Below are 20,877 nucleotides of genomic sequence, written 5' to 3'. Positions count from 1 at the left end.
TTCACTCCCTGATAAGCTGAACAACTTTTACGCTCGTTTCGACCAGATGATAATGATATCTTCAATAAACGATCCTCCACCGATGACAACCCACTTGTACTTTCCACTTCGGACGTCAGTCGCATGCTGAGTAGAGTGAATGCACGGAAGGCAGCTGGCCCTGATGGTGTACCTGGCCGTGTGCTGAGTGCTTGTGCTGTGGAACTTGCGGGTGTCTTCGCTCTCAACAGAACTACACACTGCATAACCCACCTCAATAATTTCCAAGTGCTTTAAAAGACTAGTTCTTTCTCACTTGAAATCCTGCCTGCCTGCTACGCTGGACCCACACCAGTTTGCTTATCGTTGCAACAGATCCACCGAGGACGCTATCTCAACAGCACTACACACTGCACTAACCCACCTCGCTTGGAAGCATAAGGAAGCATAAAGTAATCTAAATCTCCCTGGTAGGCGGCTGCGTTGACCTTGGACCTCAGAAAATAAAGTGGACCCACACCAGCAGATGACATGGGACACCAAACCGCCACTGACTGTGGAAACTTTACAGGGTAGCTCGAACAATGTGGATTCCGTGCCTCTCCTCTCTTCCTCCAGATTCTGGGACCTTGATTTCTATAGGAAATGGTCCTTGGTCTTCCAGGACCAAGATGGCATCGCGATCACACTGCGAGGCTCAGCGTCTTACCGGTTTTAGTGATGTTATACTTCTGTACTTAGCTATCTCCAGTTTTCTTGCGCAAATAACTCTTGCGAACTACAGTTACGACAGACAGACACTTTTGGAAATTAACATTCACTGCACAGACACCGGATTCAGCATCGGTTGGACTTTAACCAGCTTCAAAACAACACCCCTCCCCCATCTTGGACTTTCCGATCATCTTTCTTTGTTCCTGCTTCCCAAATACACTCCAGTCATGCAGAGGATTAAGCCTTCAACCAGAACTGTAAAGTTCTGGATGGATGGGGCTGACTCCTTCCTTCAGCAACAGTTCCAGCACACCGACTGGAGTGAGTATGCTGCCCGAGCCTGCACAGGCTCACACATCCACTTGGACACCTACACTAACTCTGTCCTGAAATGCATCAACAAGCGCTCAGGGTACAAGCGTCCTCTGTACCGCCCACTGGAGTCCCTGGCAATATGAAGAGACTAATAGCCATAGCCAAGCACTGCTACAAACGACGGATTGAGGAGCACTTTACCTCCTCTGACCCTCGGCGTATGTGGCAGGGAATACACACCCTGACTGACTATAAACCAACTAGCTTTGTTCCATCTACCAACAGTGCTTCACTCCCTGATGAGCTGAACAACTTCTACGCTCGTTTCGACCAGATGATATTGATATCTTCAATAAACGATCCTCCACCGACGACAACCCACTTGTACTTTCCAATTCGGACGTCAGTCACATGCTGAGCAGAGTGAATGATAACTTCCCCCAATAACTTCCAAGGGGTTTAAAAGACTAGTTCTTTCTCACTTGAAATCCTGCCTGCCTGCTACGCTGGACCCACACCAAATTGCTTATCGTAGCAACAGATCCACCGAGGACGCTATCTCAACAGCACTTCACACTGCACTAACCTACCTCGCTTGGAAGCATAAGGAAGCATAAAGTAATCTAAATCTCCCTGGTAGGCGGCTGCGTTGACCTTGGACCTCAGAAAATAAAGTGGACCCACACCAGCAGATGACATGGGACACCAAACTGCCACTGACTGTGGAAACTTTACAGGGTACCTCGAACAATGTGGATTCCGTGCCTCTCCTCTCTTCCTCCAGATTCTGGGACCTTGATTTCTATAGGAAATGGTCCTTGGTCTCCCAGGACCAAGATGGCATCGCGATCACACTGCGAGGCTCAGCGTCTTACCAGTTTTAGTGATGTTATACTTCTGTACTTAGCTATCTCCAGTTTTCTTGCGCAAATAACTCTTGCGAACTACAGCTACGAGAGACAGACACTTTTGGAAATTAACATTCACTGCACAAACACCGGATTCACGCAATCTTTGACTGTCTGTCTTATTCCTCTCTTCTCCTCAAAGAATTCTTTGAGCGTCGATCTTCCTTCCTGGTGATACTTAATCATTAATTTTAAGTTTGCCATAATAATTAACATTCCCTAATCAGAAGCCCTGGATTAACAGAGAGGTTCGCACTCTGCTCAAAGCCAGAGATGCTGCCTTCAGATCAGGATGCCGGGAAGCATACAGCTTGGTCAGAGCTAACCTGAGGAGAGGAATAGCTATAGCCAAGCACTGCTACAAACGCCAGTCCTGATTCACAAAAAAAACAAAAGCAGATGCACATAAATGAAAAAACCTAATGCGTACAAAAGAAGGGCAAAAAACAAGACTGGTGGTCTGAGATTTCTTACCATGGCATCCCTCAGCATAGAAGCGCTCAGGGTACGAGCGTCCTTTGTACCGCCCACTGGAGTTCCTGGCAATACGAAGAGACTAATAGCTATAGCCAAACACTGCTACAAACGCCGCATTGAGGAGCACTTTACCTCCTCTGACCCTCGGCGTATGTGGTAGGGAACAACACCCTGACTGACTATAAACCAACTAGCTTTGTTCCATGTACCAACAGTGCTTGACTCCCTGATGAGCTGAACAACTTTTACACTCGTTTCGACCAGATGATATTGATATCTTCAATAAACGATCCTCCACCGACGACAACCCACTTGTACTTTCTACTTCGGACGTCAGTCGCATGCTGAGCAGAGTGAATGCACGGAAGGCAGCTTGCCCTGATGGTGTACCTGGCCGTGTGCTAAGAGCTTGTGCTGTGGAACTTGCGGGTGTCTTCGCTCACATCTTTAATGTTTCGCTTGCCCAGGCAGCTGTACCATCTATCTTTAAGTCAGCCATTATTGTGCCTGTGCCTAAGCATTCTACTGCTTCAGACTTTAATGACTTTCGACCTGTAGCACTCACCCCAATAATTTCCAAGTGCTTTAAAAGACTAGTTCTTTCTCACTTGAAATCCTGCCTGCCTGCTACGCTGGACCCACACCAGTTTGCTTATCGTTGCAACAGATCCACCGAGGACGCTATCTCAACAGCACTACACACTGCACTAACCCACCTCACTTGGAAGCATAAGGAAGCATAAAGTAATCTAAATCTCCCTGGTAGGCGGCTGCGTTGACCTTGGACCTCAGAAAATAAAGTGGACCCACACCAGCAGATGACATGGGACACCAAACCGCCACTGACTGTGGAAACTTTACAGGGTACCTCGAACAATGTGGATTCCGTGCCTCTCCTCTCTTCCTCCAGATTCTGGGACCTTGATTTCTATAGGAAATGGTCCTTGGTCTTCCAGGACCAAGATGGCATCGCGATCACACTGCGAGGCTCAGTGTCTTACCAGTTTTAGTGATGTTATACTTCTGTACTTAGCTATCTCCAGTTTTCTTGCGCAAATAACTTATGCGAACTACAGCTACGACAGACAGACACTTTTGGAAATTAACATTCACTGCACAAACACCGGATTCACGCAATCTTTGACTGTCTGTCTTATTCCTCTCTTCTCCTCAAAGAATTCTTTGAGTGTCGATCTTCCTTCCTGGTGATACTTAATCATTAATTTTAAGTTTGCCATAATAATTAACATTCCCTAATCAGAAGCCCTGGATGAACAGAGAGGTTCGCAATCTGCTCAAAGCCAGAGATGCTGCCTTCAGATCAGGATGCCGGGAAGCATACAGCTTGGTCAGAGCTAACCTGAGGAGAGGAATAGCTATAGACAAGCACTGCTACAAACGCCGGTCCTGATTCACAAAAAAAACAAAAGCAGATGCACATAAATGAAAAAACCTAATGCGTACAAAAGAAGGGCAAAAAACAAGACTGGTGGTCTGAGATTTCTTACCATGGCATCCCTCAGCATAGAAGCGCTCAGGGTACGAGCGTCCTTTGTACCGCCCACTGGAGTTCCTGGCAATACGAAGAGACTAATAGCTATAGCCAAGCACTGCTACAAACGCCGGATTGAGGAGCACTTTACCTCCTCTGACCCTCGGCGTATGTGGTAGGGAACAACACCCTGACTGACTATAAACCAACTAGCTTTGTTCCATGTACCAACAGTGCTTGACTCCCTGATGAGCTGAACAACTTTTACACTCGTTTCGACCAGATGATATTGATATCTTCAATAAACGATCCTCCACCGACGACAACCCACTTGTACTTTCCACTTTGGACATCAGTCGCATGCTGAGCAGAGTGAATGCACGGAAGGCAGCTGGCCCTGATGGTGTACCTGGCCGTGTGCTAAGAGCTTGTGCTGTGGAACTTGCGGGTGTCTTCTCTCACATCTTTAATGTTTCGCTTGCCCAGGCAGCTGTACCATCTATCTTTAAGTCAGCCATTATTGTGCCTGTGCCTAAGCATTCTACTGCTTCAGACTTTAATGACTTGTGACCTGTAGCACTCACCCCAATAATTTCCAAGTGCTTTAAAAGACTAGTTCTTTCTCACTTGAAATCCTGCCTGCCTGCTACGCTGGACCCACACCAGTTTGCTTATCATAGCAACAGATCCACCGAGGACGCTATCTCAACAGCACTACCCACTGCACTAACCCAACTTGACTGTCAAAACTCATAGGTGAGTATGCTGTTAATCGATTTTAGTTCTGCATTCAACAGAACAATTCCGTCTATGCTGATATCCAAACTCAACCATCTGGGTATCAGCACATCACTCTGCCACTGGATTTTAGACTTCCTGTCTAACAGACCTCAATCTGTTAGATTAGGCAAACTTCATTCATCAACCATCACCTTGAACACTGGCATTCCACAAGGTTGTGTTCTTAGCCCGATTCTGTACTCTCTCTTCACCCATGACTGTGTACCTGCCTATGGTTCAAACACCGTAGTCAAATTCGCAGATGACACCATGGTGATAGGCTTGATTACAGACAATAATGAAACGCCCTACCGGGATGAAGTACAGCATCTGTCCTTGTGGTGCCAAAACAATAACCTGGTACTAAACACGCTCAAAACAAAGGAGATCATCATGGACTTCAGACGGACTAGGAATCAAGCTCACGCCCCCATTTACATCACCGGAACTGCAGTGGATGAGGTGTCCAGTTTCAAGTTCCTTCGAGGACATCTACCATAAACGCTGCCTGGGCAGGGCACGAAAATCACTATAATATCACTACTGCACTTTATGTAAATTATGTAAATAATGTTATATATTGCACTTCTGGTTAGATGCTAACTACATTTCATTGGCCCTGTATTGTACTCTGCACAATGACAATGAAGTTGAATCTAATCTAATCTAATTTACTTTAATCAGGGAACATAACTTTGGACCACTCAGGAGCAGTCCAGTCCTTTTTCCTGACGCTGTCTCTTGTTCAAGAGTGGCTTGGCATAAGGAATATGACAGATGAAACCCATGTCTTGCATACATTCAAATTTTATGACCAGCACCTGTATGTGCTTGTATAATTTAAACTACTGATTCTTAACATTGAGGTTGCCCAGAAGCTCAATGTTGTATTGCAACTCTTCGCTTCCACATTAAATTACCTGACGCTGGATTATAACTTACTTCTGAACGTCGTCGTTCCATTGTCTTGGGCATGATTTTAATGTGTGAGCAATCTTTTTGTGCTGACTATATGCAGGTGTATTGTTTAACATTCGGATTCTGACTGGTGTTCGCTCAGAAGCTTTTACATTTTTCGCTTCCACCTTAAGTAATGCAGCAGTAACATTAGCTAACTTGAAAATCTTAAAGTAAGGCGTTCGGACAAGAGTTTCAGAAGGGCAGGCTGGCTCACTGTGGTTACGTGTTTGTTGGTTTACTGGCATTATAAATATATCAAAGATAGTTGGAAACTTTGTGAAAGGACTTTTGTGTTGCCTTATCAAAGTAGCCAACACTTTAAAATGTTAATGTCTATGGATGTTGGGTATGTTAAAAGTATTAAAAACATTACAAAACACTTCAACGAATGATATATATTTATACGCCATCCCAATCCCAATATATTTGCCTGTAATGGAATGTAATGGAATATATTGGAATCGGGACGTTCCGGGAGCCACCTGGTGGATTGATGCAAAATTGCGGGTAAAAGGCCGAAACTTTGAGGATTTTTAGCTCCCACCACGTGTGCCCAGGACTCGACCCCGGGCTCTGCAAAAAAAATCGTCTAGGGGCCGCTGCGCGCTAGGCCGATAAGGTCCACCAAGCAGCGTATCATATATGTGGATTGGGATGGTGTGGTACTACGAAGAGGTAAGCAAATGCTATTTTCTCGATTAAATGGCCTTTCGGAACTAAGACCCCACCACCACCTGTTAGGTCTAAATGGAATTGTGGACACATACTCCCATTTGTGGCCAGATGGGAGTATGTCAGTGTAGTTTTTATTTATTTTTTATTAAGTTAATGCAACATATGATTGGTCATTTGAAAATGGTACTCGGGCAGCTAGTACTTAACCTTTTCCATGTTAAATATTTCAGATTATTCCAATTTTGGACATTTCAATTCCAACATTACTGATTATACAGAGTCTTGTACAAAAAAAGAAGGCATAGATTTGAAAACGTTCAACGTACACATGTATCATTGTCACAAGCATTTTAAAATGTGTACTGCGTACACATTTGAATTTGATATGTATTTTTTGAAATTGTGATGGAGAAAATAAGGACAAGTATTAAGAATTGAAATCTAACAGAGCATTTGGAATCAGAAAGTAGTTTATTTAACCTTAAGGTGGTCAACATACAATAGCAGAGAGTACTATGTGAATGTGGACAAAGAAGATGTTTTCACAGAGATATTTATATAGGTAGTTTATACGTCATAACCATAAGATAATCACTCGATGTTTCTGCAAGCTTAGTTTCCTTAGAGACATCTCAGTTTGATATACAAGATGTGGTTTGTTCTAATAAAGCATTGACCTCGAGCTGACCTGACATACACTTAGTTTGTGAGTTCTGTTGATGATTAGAAATTAACATACAGACAAACAAGCAGACAAGTTCTTTCAACAGAGACATATAAAAATTACCATTACAGAAATATCTGAGTTTGGATATCCCTATCTTACTCATTTTCCTTCAGAAAAGGGTACTTAAATATCAGAGCTTTACACACTTGCACATACTCATTTGTAGATGTATTCCTTTGAAGCATAATTTAAAACAAATGAAAAAAAAAACAAAAAAACAGAGGAATTCAATACTAAAATACCTACATGCAACATTGAGACATGCTTTGGTACTGTGTTCTTATAATGTTTTTTTGTGAATTGACTACACTCAGAGTCAGAGTCAGAAAACAGCGCTGGCCCACAGCAGGCTCAGTGTCACTTCGTCAGCAGTCATGGGGGTCCAGGTGTATGGAATGGCGTTGGTCTCTTATAGAACAGCGTTGGGCTCTAAACGTGTGAACACATGCTCGTTAACACGTTATTAAAAATTTGCGTGTTGACACGTAAAATTTTGTCGTGATAACGTGACCAAAATTGACACGTTTACACGCTTCTTAAGGTTTTTGCCAATGGGAGGCCTCAAATCCGGGCGTACTTACATATTCATGATAGGATTTACATCACACCCTGTAGCTGACACGAAACATAAATCCTTTGTGAACGTAGTCCCTACGTTTCATCTGAATTATTCATAACATAGTGAGCTAAGCACTGACCTGTGGCTACGTTGAGCCCTACATGAGCAGTGTGAAGACAGCAATATTAGTAAGCTGATCCCCATAGCAACTGGAAGTTTATGTTTCACAATAAAAAAACTGGTGTTTAGTACCTTAAAATTTGTAAACATGCATATTATTATATAACTTCATTCATAACATGCTCTAAAGCTTTCCATAATTTTATAACAAACAAACATCACTATTCACTATTCATATGTGTGTGACACATACTGAGGCGTAATTCATTCACATTGATTAATTATGTGCATTATTTTAATAGCATACTGCTAAACAATACGGTGTCAATACAAACCCATAGTGAAATTAACTTTCCAGATCCTCCTCTTTCTGTAAACATGTATACTATGTTTAAATATACATTAATTTACTCATGTGTTATTTAATTATGTGTATATACTTATATATGTTAAGAGAGGATAAATCTCCTTCAAAATTAAATTGAACAAAAAAAATCTGAATTAAAAAAGATCTTTTTTCAGCAGTAAATTCAGTGGGCCATGCTTTGGTACTGCGTTCTTATAATGTTTTTTTGTGAATTGACTACACTCGGCTCAGAGTCGCAGTCAGAAAACAGAGCTGGGAGTGTTCTTCGTCAGTAGTCATGGGGGTCCAGGTGTATGGAATGCCGTTGGTCTCTAAGCGTGTTGGATTTGACCATGTTTTTTTATGAGATTTTGTATAAACATTATACATATATAAATACGTTTAAAAGCACGCACGCACACACACACACACATATATATATATATATATATATATATATATATATATATATAAACCCCTCATTTCAACCACCACTGAACTGCTGAAAAAGCCCTTTTATAATTTAGAATTTTTTGTTCAATTTCATTTTGAAGGAGATTTATCCTCTCTTAATGTATATATAGAAGTAGATACACATAATTAAATAAAACATAAGTAATTTAATGTATATTTTAACATATACATGTTTACAGAAAGAGGAGGATCTGGAAAGTTAATTTCACCATGGGTTTGTATTGACACTGTATTGTTTAGCAGTATGCTATTAAAAGAATGCACATAATTTATCAATGTCAAATCTCAGTATGTGTCACACATAGTGTGAGAGAATAGTGATGTTTGTTTGATATAAAATTATGAAAAGCTTTAGAGCATGTTATGAATGAAGTTATATAATATTATGCATGTTTACAAATTTTAAGGTACTAAACACCAGAGGTTTTTTATTGTGAAAAATTAACTTCCAGTTGCTATGGGGATCAGCTTACTAATATTGCTATCTTCACACTGCTCACGTAGGGCTCAACGTAGCCATAGGTCAGTGCTTCGCTCACTATGTTATGAATAATTCAGATGAAACGTAGGGACTACGTTCACAAAGGATTTATGTTTCGTGTCAGCTACAGTGTGTGATGTAAATCCTATCATGAATATGTAAGTAGGCCCGTATGGATTAGTTAAATGCTGTTTTAACTACAATAACTGAAAAATATCACTGGTGAACGAGACAAAATACATATTCAAATATAACTGATATCACAACAAAAATATAGAATTAGAAACAGTACATAAAAACCCAACCAAAGTGTAGTGTAGCGAAACTGGTGGACTCTCTCTTTGTCTGTGTGTAGATGGATATAATCTCGGTGTGGGGACTAAAACTTGTTTACAGACTCACATTTTTAGTTATACAAATACACACGTTTTTTTGTGTGTACGATTGTTTACATGTGTAAGGAAGAGACGTTATAAAAAAATAATTAAATACTCTATAAAGGACTTAAATCCAGGATAATAAGTCTGAATTAATGAAGACATGGCCCCTGTGCATAACTCGTGCGGGAGCTGGCAACGCCAGCCATGGAGCTTTCCCATTGAAGCCAGTTTGCTACGGTCTCTTTTAAATATCATTTGATTAGAATACAACATTTTACATGTGCTTAATGAATATATTTTTTGTTAAATATTGGTTTTAATCATAAATGTGTTGCTTTGTCAGTTAGCAAAGTTACATCAGCCAGTAATGTTAAGCTACAGCCCGGTCTCACACCTACTCGTGATATAGTAATCTACAATTCATGACATATCGCATATTTTCAGCATGAATTGCAGTCTCCTATATATGTGACTATATCACGAGTAGGTGTGAGACCGGGTTGTAAGCTATCACTACCTCAGGATGTAAAGGTCTTCCATGTGTCTTAGCAAATTGCAAATAATTTAAATAAATGTTTTACAGTTACTGAAAGACATCTACGAAGAAATGTACTGCTTAAATTTTAATTGTTATTTTATTATTATGTTTTTTACAGTATATTTGTATGTTAGCGTCTGCTAATGTTAGCTAGCATCCAGTTAAAATTTCTCCTGTTCCACCTTAAACAGAGTGACAGTTATTTTCTGATGAAACAAGAACAAAAAGTAACTGCTTCAGCATTTAAAAAAGAACAGAAAACTCCAGTATTGTGCTTGTAAATATGGATTAACATTTAGTGCTAGTTTTGCTATGGCATATATATATATATATATATATATATATATATATATATATATATATATATATAAATATATGTATATATATACACTGTGTGTGTTTTGAAAATAACATTGTGTTTGGTATTTAATATGCAGACTTTAAACTTTGGGAATTGTGTCAGTATAACAATTAATTTATGTTTTGTATTATTTATTCCAGATTGCAAACATATGTTCCTGCACTTTTTTAAACTTCTGGGTTTTTTTTAACTTCCTGCTATATATAGTGTGTTGAAAAAATGCATATTTGACAACACAAGAAATTGTATAAAACTTTATCTAGACAGTATAATAATTACATTAAGCAAGACCATAAATATTTTGCACAAATCACTTATATAAGCCTTTTAAAATTCTAGTAAACTGAATGGAGAAAAAACACATAGGGAAGAAATATGAGCATCTGCAATATCTTCAGACCATTCAGCTATTTATTATAATGTTTGTAACAGCTATTTAATACTAAAATTTAATTCAAATCAAATTGTATTTATATAGCGCTTTTCACAACAAAAAGTCGTCACAAAGCAGCTTTACAGAGATCCGGGTCCAAGCCTCCTATGAGCAAGCCAGGGGCAACAGTGGCAAGGAAAATCTCCCTCAGCACATGAGGAAGAAACCTTGGAAGGAACCAAGACTCATACGGGGAACCCATCCTCCTCGGGTCGACACCGGAGACACAACAGAGAACAGAACAGAAGTAAAAGTGAAATGGTGACAGATGATGTAATGTAAATGTAGTACATTAGTGATGTATGAGTCTGAGGAAGGAGAAGGTGATCAGGGATTCTGTGTGAGTTAAAAGTAGGTGCAGAGTTAATCTGAGGTAAAACAGCATGGCCAAGCATGATAGTGTAGATGAGACAAGGCCAGGATCTTGTACAGGATACACAGGGGCTGGATCAGGGCAACACCTGGAGAGCAGCAGGACAGCTCAAAGCATGAGAGAGAGACAGGAGAAAGAAAACCAGACAAAGGGAACAAAAAAATACAGAGATTAGTAGGGTCATGGTAAAGAACAGGCAAATTTGTCCTGCGAAAAAAGCTTCCACGGGTCAGGCAAGAGAACCCAGTGACAGACAGCGTGTTGGCGGTTACTAGAAAGCTAACTAAAAAAGCTGTAGCTATGGTAGTATGACAGGGTTAATACAGAACAGTGATAATTAACCTGATGCTGTGTATGGGGAAAAAAGCTTGTCCCATTTAGGGGTGGGGTGGGCATGGCTAGGTCCCAGAGGAGGTTTCAGAGCACCTGTAAGTCCAAAATCGATGACCAAAGGAGATTCACGGTGAATGTAGTCTTCTAAGACCCACCCACCCTTGAAACTTCTGTCAAAACTCAAGCAAACCACGAAGCAGACTCTAGAGAGATTCCAGAAGCAAAAGACCTTATCAGCAAAATCCATAAAAACAATAATGAAAGCAAAGACTGGCAAAATGCAAATGAAATAATGTCAAATAACTGCAAAGAGTATCTTATAAAAATGAACTTGGCATAAAAAGTAAGGAAATTTGTGTTTGGTAGATTATTTTTTTCTTGTTGTAACAATGCTTCTTGGCAGTTTATCTCATACCGTTGGAAAGCCTGTTAATTTCCCCTTTAAACGGTGCCACATTTGTAAGGAACATGCATTTGTGGGATGAGCAGTAGAGCTGAGAATGTGGGTTGCGCCTCTTTAAAAGGTAAATGTGGCATCATTTAACAGGCTTTCCAACTGTATAAGATTTATTGCCCAGAAGCATTGTTACAACCAGGAAATAATCTACCAAACACAAATAACACAATTTTAAGAAATTTGTTTATTGTTTTTTGTAGAAATTTTTAAACAGAATTATATTTCTTAAAAAGTTTAGCTTTTTCAAAGTTTCTGTAAATACAAGGGTGTGTTTAGTGTTGAGTGATATTTTTTTTAGAACTGGTCTAAACTACCTCCATGATAAAGTTTTTATAGCAAAGTTGTATAATTAGTGTTCATTGTAAGTTGAACCAGAAAATTTGCACTGAAATATTTTTAATATGTTTACTGTATCATCTTTCAATAAGAATATAATTAATTAATATAATGTGTGTGTGTGTGTATTTATTTATTTTTTTTCCACATAAGATATCAACACAGAGGTGTCTTACACGAGGGGAAAAAAATTGTTGAACTGATGGAAGATGAATGCTGATGCAGCACCACAGACACTTGTGATAATGGGCATTGCAGCAGTGGTAATGGGCAGTCTTTGAATTTACCACAGCCTTCATGAAGCATTTTAGACAGCTGAAATTCGGTGTGGCTTTTTTGAATTTGTTCTGAAAAACGTGAGTTGGTGTTGTGGGCTGTGTGACAAGAAGTTTGTGCAGTCAACTAATACGTTGTGATTAGCAGCTATCGGATTCTGGAGTTTTCAAGCCCCAAAGAGCAGAGGAGCGCGCGCCATGTCAGGTTGGTAACAGTCATTTTGTTTGAAGTTTGTGTTTTTTTCTTTAGCCATCTCAAGTGAACAAAGTCATCAAAACTTTTTATTGCATTAGGCTTACTTTTCTAATGTTTGCTGCAGCTAGCCAACGTGTCATTATGATGAATAGCAAGTGTTCTAGTTAGCCTTTAACCCACATTATGTAATGTCTGAGCTAATAGCCAGGTCGTTAAATTTTGAAATTTGAATAATTACTTACAGTCTACTTGAGGTTGAGAAGTAAAATGTTTCTATCATTGTTTCTCAATATGACAACTTTAGAATGTGATCATATACTTTGATATATGAATCACGCTATATTATAGGGTAAGTGTACTTTTAAGGCCACCAAAATCAGGTTTTCAGGTATGTTTAATAGATATTCTTCTGATTTCTATTTGATATCTGTGGGGAAAAGGCAAGGTCATTTGAAAATGTATGCATTTGTTTATGTACATGTTTAGAATATTAAATGGTGATATTTTATGAAATATGTCAGAAGTGTGGTATGGACCTTATTGACAAAATAAAAATGTTGTTGATTAAGGAGGCCTTGACTTACACAGGGGTGTGATTATTTTCGTAACTGGGATTTTCTCTCAATAGAGTTAATGGTGTTGAATATAGATTCTTATAAACTAGGTGCACTGGGATAGACACTTGACTCCCACAATACACACTCCAGCCACTGGGGGGGGGGTCTTACTTTTCTTGAGATCTTGAAGTGGAGCCTTTAAAGGGGAGGACCTCTGGTTTTGGAGGCCAGATACCGGAGCGTCGTTTTGGATATATATAAGATGGTGGAAGTTTTGGCGCTGATTTTTCTCTAGCACTCTGGAAACTGTTGCACCTCCAGATTACTACCTACCCTTTTGAATAATCTCTACATGCTTGGGCTGGTCGACCATGGAGTCAGCGCTTGGGTTCTTCGAGGATCTTTAGGTAAGAAGAGTGAACCCTCCCAAGTTCTCATTTCATCACAATAGATTTCAACACCTTATTTTCGTGATCTAATTGTTGGCTGTGTGATTGTAACTTGATAGTTTTGTGCTCTGTTGAGGTTAGCTGTTTGCTAAGGTGGGTATTGGATTGCAGAGTTGCTTGATTGTATACAGTCTAGACCTTTGGTAATTGGGTATGTTTGGTTGAGTTCTCAGGAAATCTGATTTGGTGGTGTTGATTTGACTCAAAAATACCTGTTGGAAATTGTGGCCTACTTGGGGCTTCTTGAGTTGTATGTGTTCTTTCAGAAGTCCTATGAGAGGACTTGAGGTAAGGTGGCCAAAATTGTCAAGTACTTTTAGTTTTGTAGTCATACTTTGGTGGTACTTAGGGATTTTAGGCCAATAGGGGAATATAGGTTACCTCTTGGTGTTTGAATTTTAGTAGCCTTAGAGTTAGGGGTCTCTGGTCTGTCCTCATTTCGGCTGGGGGGCTTTTGGTATTTTTTTAATTTTTTCCCAAAAATGTCTCAGTTTGATCCGGAAAGTTTTATCCAAGCCCATCTGCAGACAACGGACTGGATAAAATTAAAGAAGCCTCAGTTGCTCCAGCTTGCTGAATATTATGAGATTGAGGTAGATTCAGAGTTGAATAAAATTAAGATAGTAGATCCTTGCTCAGTCCCTAGGTTTGAGTGACTCCATCATTGAGGCAAGATTGGCTAGGGAACAAGCAGAGAAGGGTAGGCGAGAGAAGGAGAAGGATAGTTTGCGGGAGCTGGAGTTAGCTAAGATTGAGTTGGAGAAGGTTAAACTCTCGCAGATGGAGAGTCAACAACAGCGCAGACATGAGACTCGGTTTGATGTATCCAAATGTCTACATCTAATGCCAAAATTTCAGGAAGACGAGGTAGATGTGTTTTTTGATGCCTTTGAGAATATAGCCACGGAATTAGCTTGGCTGGAGAATTGTTGGACCGTTTTGGTTCAGAGTGTCCTGTAGGGGAAAGCTCGGGAGGCTTATGCAGCTTTGAATTCTGCACACTCCATGGAGTATGACACGGTGAAAACGGCAGTGAAGAATGCCTATGAAGTTGTGCCAGAAACTTACAGGCACAAATTCCGTTCTCTTAGACGTAAGCTAGCGGAAACCTATTTGGATGTAGCTAGGCAGCAGGAGGCAGTGTTTGAACGAAAGCATGTGAAGTTTATACTTTTGCAGATTTAAAACAGCTTGTTCTTATGGAACAGTTTAAAAATAGTCTACCTGTTCTTTAGGAAGTGTACATTCAGGAGCATGGGGCGACTGAAGTTAAAAAGGCTGCTATGATGGCAGATACTTACGAATTTACCCATAAGGAGTCGAGAGTGAAAGAGAGATCAGTGGTTGGAGAAAGGCTAATACAGAGGTTAAATCAGCAGAGACTAAAAGTCATAGGGAAGGGCCATCTGGCTCTAAACCTCATAGTCAACTTCAAAAACCTGTAAATTCTACTCCCTCGGGAGAAATAATCTGCCATTATTGTAGAAAACCTGGCCATATAAAATCAGGTTGTCCAGTTCTGCAGAAGTGCAGACGTGGGTCTTATACTGACTCTTCAAAATCTGTGGCATTGGTAGTTGGTTCAGAGAGGACTATTAGTTGTGTGGATCCTGAGTCTGAAATAACCCCCTCTCTGTATGATGGGTTTGTCTCCTGCTGTACAGTGTCCATTGGTTCTGGGGAGCCAGAAACCAAAATTAAAATTTTCAGGGACACTGGTGCAGTTCAGTCCTTGTTGTTACAAGGGGTTCGTGATTAGCCAGTTTCAATGACTCTTCAGTGTTGCTTCAGGGTGTGGGAAGTTTGTTTGGTGCCATGCCATTGCATAAAGTGTACCTAACCTCTAACTTGGTAAATGGCTATGTTAATGTAGCAGTAGTGCCATCATTACCAGTCCCTGGAGTTTCTATGCTATTGGGGAATGATCTTGCTGGGGTTCAAGTTTCGGTAACCCCTTTAATTAGTCACATGCCATGTGAGGTACCAGAAACAGAGGCTTTGGCCAGGGAGTATCCTGAGGTGTTTTCAACCTGTGTCGTTACCCGTGCCCAGTCTCGCCCCAAGGGGGTGGTTCCACAGAGAGGGCTGGAGGAGGCAGCATTTGAGCTTGGAGATACCTTCTTTGGAAAACTAGGTTAATCAGATGCAGCTCAGTTTAATAGGGAAACCTTAATCAAGGAGCTCAAGGAGGACCCTGAGTTGGCCTCATTGTGTAAGGGGGCTGGTACACGGGAGGAGACAGAGGAGTCGGCAGAGGTCTTCTATATGCATCAGGGAGTGCTTATGCGGAAGTGGAGGCCTCCTTATCATCCTGCTGTTGAAGATTGGAGTGTTGTGGAGCAGATTGTGTTGCTGAAGAGTTTTAGGTTGAAAGTGTTGCGCTTGGCACATGAAGCACCCATGGCAGGGCATGTGGGTATTCGTAAAGCCCAAGAGAGAGTCTTGCGTTATTTTTATTGGCCGAAGATGCATCGAGATGTAATCTCCTACTGTCGGACATGTCATGCTTGTCAGCTAGCCGGTAAGCCAAATCAGAAAGTGCCTTGTGCACCATTGTGTACTCTCCATTTTTGCGAGTGACGATAGATTGTGTTGGACCTTTGCACAAGACAAAAAAGGGTTATAAGTATCTGTTCACAATATTGGATGTGTGTACTAGATTTCCGGAGGCTGTACCCTCGAGAAACATTAAGGCAAGAACTATAATTGAGTGTTTGTTTCAGTTCTTTTCTCGGTGTGGGCTGCCTCGTGAGATTCAATCAGATTGTGGTTCAAACTTTACATCTGGTGTTTTCCAGGAAGTAATGTGTGAGCTAGATATTAAGCAAATTTGTATTCATTAAAGGAGCAGGAACACTCTTGTCTGTGATGTTTCTCTTTTCTCTGAGACCTCCTGTAACAAAATGCACATATGCCATTTGTTCAAAACTGTGATCTTCAAAATAAAATTTGGGCATTTAAACCATCTAACAGTGATTATGGAAAAGCGAAGAACCACTATGTTAGTACACAATAGGTTTCTGAACAGGGGCTCAAGCACTCATGAATAATAATTTACAAATAAACAAATAAGTGCTCATTTATTCTGGTTCATCCTGAGTAAACAGACCTCGGTGTGCATTTACCTCAGATCAGTATCTGGTAATGAGGGACAAACAGGTTTGTACTCACAGTAAAATCTTTAATGCTTTGTTTTAGACAGAACATTACCTCAATATCTGCATTGATTGTCGAAGTTTGCAGGTATTTCATCGTTTTAAAACAGTAAAGTACAAAGAGAATTTGTGTGTGTAAAGTTGTTCACTCTTTAATGTTAAAATCTTTCCTGTCTCTCCGCTGCTGAGCTGCAAGTAGGTGTACGCATGTGTAGTCCAAAATGCCTTGGGCACTGAGTTGTCACTCAAAAACTCATTAGCCAATGGGAAGGTACCCCTGAGAAAACCCGCCCACACGAGAGCTTTTTGCCAAAACTGCTTGCAAAACTCAAGGATCCAGTGTACAAAACTCAGAGAGCTCGTGCACAGAACTCGTGCTGCTTGTGCACAAAACTCAGAGAGCACACGCAGAACTCAGAACTCACACACTAAAGCCATGGAGCGTTTCATATTTGGCACAAATCTGATTCCATAATCCTTGGAATCCTGAAGGTTCCAAAAAGCTGTGCAAGCCTATTCTATACTTCACTCAGCACATGGAGCATTTACAAAAGAGGCGTGAGCCTAATCTTTATTTTTTTTAGCACATCTGTAACATTCCAAAATGCTGCGAGAGCCAATTCTTAATTCTCGTAGCAACCGGAGCGTTAAAAAGGGTGGCGTGAGCCTACTGTTTATTTTTAGCGCATCCTGAAGATTCCAAAAAGCTGCAAAACCTGTTCTTAATTCTTGTAGAAACCGGAGCGTTCCAAATGATGACGTGAGCATGCTGTTTATTTTTAGCATGTGCTGAAGGTTCCAAAAAGCTGCACGAGACTATTCTCAATTCTCGTAGCAACCGGAGCGATCCAAGTGGTGACGCAAGCTTGTTTATTTTTAGCGAATCCTGTATGGAACCTGATTGGTGCCAAAAAGAATCGCACAAAAAAAAATTAACATCAAACGTAAAACTTAAAGGTTACCCTCTACTCATGTGTTTACCTAGCTTGACTGGAAATAGGAATCCCATCTTGATATATACAGTTATACATTTTATGGACTAGAAGAGGTCTCCATATCTCAGCTTTGGGATATGGTAGAGCGAAAATAACCACACCACTGTCTTTGTCAGGACTTCCCTGACACACGGTGTGGGTTTGGAGAAGATCTGAGGAGGTCACAGTTTTCACCCCAAAAAAAAAATAATAAAGGGTACCCCTTTGTGTTTTTTTTTTATACTAAATTTTTGACCGTCTCAGACTTCTACCTCTACCTTGCTAGATGTTTGTTTTTTTTTTTTAGCGCATCCGGAATCTTTCAAAATGTTGCGCAAGCCTATTCTTAATTCTCAAAGCATCCGCAGCATTCCAAATGGTGACGCAAACTTGTTGATTATTTTTAGTGAATCCTGTATGGAATCTGATTTGTGCCAAAAAGAATGCACAAAAAAAATTCATCTCAAATGTAAAACTTATAACTTGCAAACAAAAAATCCAGCTCTGACATTTGTGCTCCATGACTTTGTGCGTGAGCGCTGAGTTCAGCGCATGCTCTCTGAGTTTTGTGCGCCAGCTGCACGAGTTCTGTGCGTGCTCTTTGAGTTTTGTACGCCTTGTTCCTGAGTAACTGTAAACTGCTTATGCATGCAAATTCATTAACTACAGAACTTCAAATGTAAAAGATTATGAGGTTATAGTACAAACGATTATGCTACAACTGATGCTAAAGATCTCATCTAAATAACTTAAATTAACCTCCTATTTGCTTTTCTCCCTGCCCACCATTTTTCACTGCCCTACTCATTTTTTTTTACTACAGTCCATCTTTACATAATTACATAAAGAAAATGAATTAGTTCATGTTCATAGTTAATTTTGAAAAAAATGTACTAACTTCACAGCTCCAAAAATAAACTACTTCACGTGCTTTTGTTTATTTTTTTCTCTCAGTAAATAAGCTTCTATAGCTTTCATATAACCTTCTGCAACCCATTAATCACCAGCCAAAACTCACTGCTACTCACTAACAAAAAATGAGTGTATGTGAAATTATATATTCAAAATATTACTTTACACCAAAAAACCAGCACTGAGATTGAGAATGTATTTTAACCCACGTAGCTACTACTTTATGTCTTCTTGATGTGTTTAAGCAGTTTTATTTCTTATTTTATTTCTTATACTGAGGGAAGCGGTTCTGTGACATAAAAAATGCTCACATCGTCTTGTAAAATTCGCCATCAAACCACATAATTACTCAAATTAAAATACTCATGTATGAGCGATTGTCATGTCATTTAAATGTTTTCTATGTCAGAGGGGAAAAAAGAGCTAGCTAGAGTTAAACAGGTTAGCTAAAGTTTGTCATTTGGAAAAAAAACAAACAAACAAAAAAAAAAAACGGTTCAATATTACGTATGTACCATATAGCAGTTGATAGAATAACGTACATAACATTAACGATGTTGACTACATTTGGGCGATACCAAAATACATATGTATCCAAAAATAGAAGGTTAAATTGACATATTTATGGGATGAAGCTGTTCCCTGAGGCTGGTGAGAGCTGCTCGCGTGCCGCGGTCACTGAAAAGAGTGCGTAGCTTCATCGTCTTCTTCTTCTGTGTTTTTACATCAGTTCTCTTCTGCCACCTTCCGGTTTCTCACTCAGAGTTCATTCATTTTAGAGCTGTCGTTCCAGTCCAGTCGTCTTCACTTAAACTTAAATAACAATCTCCTCCCTTCAGCATGACACTGAATGTTTCCATATGTGTTTAATAAAATGCTCTGATCAGTGTAGTGTGCTAACTGCAATCCCAGTAAACATTTAGCCGTTGATTCAATGTTGAAATAATGTACTTGACTGTGGTCTAATCAACGTTTTTTTAAGGTTGAAAATGAAAATGAAACACTGACGTTGAAAAGACGACTAACTAAGTCACATTAAAGACGTCCTTTTAAAGCCGTTATTTCAATGTGGAAATCACGTACATAAATGTCATCCAATAAACTCTGGATTAAAGTTGAAAAGACATCCAAACATCAACTTTATTTGTATAGCGCCTTTTACAACTGACGTTGTCACAAAGCAGCTTCACAGTTTCAGAACAGAACATTTAAAACAAAGCCCAATGCGAGCAAGCGGAAGGCGACACTGCCAAGGAAAAACTCCCTCAAGGCTGGAGGAAGAAACCTTGGGAGGAACCAAGACTCACAAAGGAGACCCATCCTCCTCTGATCAAACTATAGATTGAATTTTAAATGATCACCAATGAATTGTCATTATGCTACATAATAATAATAATAATGATAATAATCATAATAGTGACATCAATCTTGGGGCATAATAATAGTGCATCAGATTTGGAAGAATCAGTCAATGTTGCTAATCTGAGTCCATTTCTACTTCAGTGTAGTTGATCATGGTGAGTGGTCAGAGGCTGGCAGCAGTAGATGGAGGTGAGCAGCTGGTCTGGTCTGGGCCGCAGGAGAATCCAGCAAACAATCTTCCATCAGTGGGCCACCATTTTCTCAGAAAACAGTAAAGGGAAGCGGTTAGTTTAGTTGAGTGCAGCAGAGAAAAAGAGCATGTGACGGATCTGACAGTAACAGACTGGGAGGAGGGAAACCAGAAGGAGCTCAGGCAAGGACGTCCTTCAGCTCCAAAAAAGAGAAATTGTGAGCACATCATCCGCGTTTACCCTGATTCCCCATGTCCATGAGTTCCTGAAATGACAACCTTAAACTAGACAGAGGTTAGTTGCCAAAGGCTAAACTGAACAAGTGTGTTTTGAGCCTAGACTTAAACATAGTGACTGTGTCTGCGTCCCGGACACTAGCTGGAAGATTGTTCCAGAGCCGAGGGGCTTTGTAGAAGAAAGAGTTTACTCAAGTTTCTGCTGGAGCATTCTGATAAAAGTGCATTGCAATAATCTAATCTTGATGTAATAAAAGCGTGAACAAATTTTTCTGCATCTGGGTGGGATAAGGAATTTCTTAACTTAGCGAGGTTCCGAAGATGTAGGAAAGCTGTTTTTGTAATTTTACCT

Source organism: Hoplias malabaricus, unplaced genomic scaffold, assembly GCF_029633855.1.
Source record: "Hoplias malabaricus isolate fHopMal1 unplaced genomic scaffold, fHopMal1.hap1 scaffold_49, whole genome shotgun sequence".
Lineage (NCBI taxonomy): Eukaryota > Metazoa > Chordata > Actinopteri > Characiformes > Erythrinidae > Hoplias > Hoplias malabaricus.
Note: the sequence above shows the minus strand (reverse complement) of the source record.